Genomic DNA, 4,333 nt, shown 5'->3' on the forward strand with positions numbered 1-4,333 from the left:
GGTTTTATTTCTTGCACACAAAAATGAAGCCTTTTCGGCCTTTGAACCTTTTTGCAAGAAAATTCAAAATGAAAAGGATTTGAAAATCTCTTCTATAAGGAGTGATCATGGAACTAAATTTGAAAATAATTTGTTTGAATCCTTTTGCGAGGAATTTGGAATATCTCACAACTTCTCTTGTCCAAGAACACCACAACAAAATGGTGTTGTGGAAAGAAGAAATAGAAGCATACAAGAGATGACAAGAGCTATAGGAAATTCTGCAGACAGCAGCACAGAGAATCCCTTGGTGACTGAATCTGCCTCCAAGTCCACCAGACCTCGTGAATGGAGATTCTTGAAGAATTATCCTGAGAAATTTGTCATTGGGAACGTCTCTCATGGAGTGCAAACAAGGTCTTCCACTAGAAAGGCAAATGAAGGTTCAAACATTGCCCTTCTTTCACAAATAGAGCCTCAAAATGTCAAGAAAGCACTTAGTGACCCTTCTTGGGTTAAATCTATGGAGGATGAGCTTTTTGAGTTTGAAAAGAACCAAGTGTGGACGTTGGTTCCAAGGCCAAGTGGAAAGAAAGTGACCGGCACCAAGTGGATATTCCGGAACAAGTTGGGAGAAGATGGTAGTATTGCAAGGAACAAGGCAAGGCTGGTGGCACAAGGATATGACCAAGAAGAAGGAATCGACTTTGATGAATCCTTTGCCCCTGTTGCCCGAATGGAAGCCATAAGACTTCTCTTAGCTTATGCTGCATTTTGTGGTTTTAAACTATACCAAATGGATGTGAAATGTGCATTTTTGAATGGTGTGATAGATAGAGAAGTTTATGTGGAGCAACCTCCTGGTTTTGAAAATAAAGAGCATTCTAATCATGTTTTTAAATTGTCTAAAGCTCTCTATGGTTTAAGACAAGCTCCTAGAGCTTGGTATGAGAGACTTAGTTCTTTTCTTTTGAAAAATGGTTTTCAAGGAGGCACCACTGATACAACTCTATTTATCAAGAATTCTAATGATTCTTTTATCCTAGTCCAAATATATGTTGATGACATTATTTTTGGATCAGCCAATGAATCCCTTTGTTCTGAATTTGGAAAACTCATGACAAGTGAATTTGACATGAGTATGATGGGTGAACTTAATTTTTTCCTTGGGCTACAAATTAAACAAACTGAAAATGGTATTTTCATTCATCAAGAAAAGTATGCCAAGGAATTAGTTAAGAAATTTGGCCTTGAAAATGCCAAACCCATGGGAACTCCCATGCACCCGAATTCTAAATTAGATAAGGGAGAAAATGAGAAAGATGTTGATGAGACTAGGTATAGAGGAATGATTGGTTCTCTTATGTACTTAACTTCCTCTAGACCCGATATTGTGCAAAGTGTTGGATTGTGTTCAAGGTTCCAATCCAAACCAAAAAAGTCACATCTTTCGGCTGTTAAAATGATCATTAGATATGTTCATGGCACATCCAATTTTGGTCTTTGGTATCCTAAGATTGATGATTTTTCTGCAGTTGGTTATTGTGATGCAGATTTTGCTGGTGATAGAGTTGATAAAAGGAGCACTTCAGGCCTATGTTGTTTCCTTGGAAAGTCCTTAAATGTTTGGTCAAGTAAGAAGCAACCAACAGTGGCCTTATCCACTGCAGAGGCTGAGTATATAGCTGCTTCTTCTTGTTGTTCTCAGCTTTTATGGTTAAAAACACAGCTTGCTGATTACAAATTAAAGGCTGAAAATATTCCCCTGCTGTGTGATAATATGAGTGCCATTAATATTTCTAAAAATCCAGTTTTGCACTCTAGGACTAAACATATTGAAGTGAAATTTCACTCAATAAGAGAACATGTCCAAAAAGGGGATATTTGCATTCAATTTGTTAAATCAGAGGAGCAATTGGCAGATATCTTTACAAAACCATTAGCTGAGGATAGATTCTGCATGCTTAGGACTTGTCTAGGAATTTTGAGTTATGATTCCTTGTTTGAAAAATACTGATGTATTTGCTGGAGCTTTTTATCTCATAAACAGGTATGAGACAATTCTGGGCAGGTGATGAACGTTTCCATCAAGTCAACGTGTTCTGGGCTTGTTTCAAATGAATCTCAATTTGGGCCAACCTCAATATTCAGATCAAGAGTGGTCCAAATGTGTTTCATTAATTTCTTATCACCTCAAGGCCCGAATATGAATGTTACAATCTTGTGTGTTAGTTTTTGATGACTTATGTGTTTCATGAAAGGTTTTCAATAAATGTTTTGTGGCCCAAAAGATTTTCAAGAGGATTTAATTTTGGCCCAAAAAGGTGGTTCAGGTTAATATTGTTGTTTTTCAAATTTTTTAAAATTAATTTTTTAAAAATCAAATAAAATCTTTCTTGAATGAGGTCATGTCTTTTCAAGTCTTTTCAAATGGTGATGCAGTTGCATGGTTTTGGAAATCCACTTTTTGGGTTCGGTTACCAACAATCTCCCCCTAGGATATGAGCGTGCTCAACTGCACCGAATAGTCAATCATATTATTCTGCCTCAAAGCGGCTCATATCAAAGGGTTTCGTACACTGATACTCTTGTTTTATATGGCCTTCTCACCAAAACTGAAATTTCATTTGCATATTTGATGGTTAGATACATGTTTGACTCTGTTAGAAGTGAAAAGGACAAAGCTCTTCCTTATGGCATGTTTCTAACTTGTATTTTTGAGTATTTTGGTGTTGACTTGACAAATGAGAAATATGAAAATAGACATTCATATCTAAAGGGAGGTGGTTCAGTGAAACAGAACAAAGGACCCACTAGATCTGAAAGAGTTGTCCTAGATGATGAAGATGATGACTATGTCCCTGAGGATTCTTCTGCTCCTTCCACTGAGGGTACTTCCATTTCCACTGGGAAGAAATCCACTCTGCTGAATGTGGTCAAGGATGTTGCTCAAGAGTTTGTTTCCCAGTCAAATCACTTGATTGCCATGAGTAAGGAACAAAGGAAACTAGCTAGCAAGCATGAGAACTTTCTGAAGAAATCTAGGGATAGGGTGGCTGTGCTCATGACCTTCATTGATAATCTTCAAAATGATGAAGACATTGCCACTGATGTTGAGGATGAAGCTGCTTCGGAGGGGAATGGTTCTGATGCCTAGATTTGTCTCACAAAATCTGTTGATGCTCCTCAATTTTTTGTCTCATAAACTCTGTTTTATTTTGCTACTGTTTGGTATACTTTTACTATCTTGGATAACTGTAATAACTTTGAACACTGATGCACTTTTGGTCACTTAGTTTGTTCTTTTGGCTGTGCACTAATCTTTCTTGCAGGGTTTATAGTGCTGTTTTTGTTAATCCTGCTTGTTATCCGCCCTTGATGACAAAAGGGGGAGAAATAGCTATGGTTGATTCAGTTGAATGATGCTGCTGCTTTTTCTGATTAGTCTTCTGATTAGTCAGTTGATTGATGCTGATAATTTATTGATACTGCTAATTCCTTTCTGAACCTTGTTTCGGATAAGAACTGAACTTTGTGTTTGCAAAATATTTTGTTTTACAATATGCTTTGGCTGTTGCCATGATACTGGGCTGAATATGTGTTGCTGGTTATATAGAATCCCTTAGTCAAGTTACATCTTGAATAGCTCCTTTTAAGCTTAATGTAAACAGGAACAAAAAGGAAAGAGCATAGATTCAGGGGGAGCTACTGTTGAAAAGGAAAGGGGGAGCAACACATTAGCAAGCAACATCATTCAAAGGGAGTCTGTAAAACCTGACTCAAACTCATTTCCTTTTTGATTATTGCTTAAATTATGTTTGTCATCAAGGGGGAGATTGTTGAGTTAAGAAATTAACTAAATTAATTAGTGATGACAAACATTATTTTTGGCAAAATAAATAATTAGAGTTGCTTAATTAACAAGTATATGTTGCTAATTACTTATTATATGTTGCAGGCCAAAATGTGAATTACAGCCCAAATGGAATAAGAAACAAAACAAGTTTGATGGGCTGGTAAATCAAGCAAAGCCCAAAAGGAAGCAAGCTTAAGAAATTAAAATGAGCCAAGCATATCTCTACCCTCTACCCGATCAATTTTGTTTCAGCAAACAATTCCCTCCATCTTGCTCCAACCAAAGCAACGTTCCTCTCCTCTCTAATCAAGTCAAATCTCAAATCCAGAAAAGTAAGAAAGAGAAAGAGAGAAAAAGCTTCCTCCATAAGCCAATAACCAAAGAAGCAAGAGAGAGAGAGTTGAAGCTTGAAGCACAGAAGCTAAAACAGAAATCCCAAGCTAAATCAAGCTTAAGAAAGGTAATCCATCTCATCTTGCATGCATCAAATCTTCATCC

Source organism: Arachis ipaensis, chromosome B04, assembly GCF_000816755.2.
Source record: "Arachis ipaensis cultivar K30076 chromosome B04, Araip1.1, whole genome shotgun sequence".
NCBI lineage: Eukaryota > Viridiplantae > Streptophyta > Magnoliopsida > Fabales > Fabaceae > Arachis > Arachis ipaensis.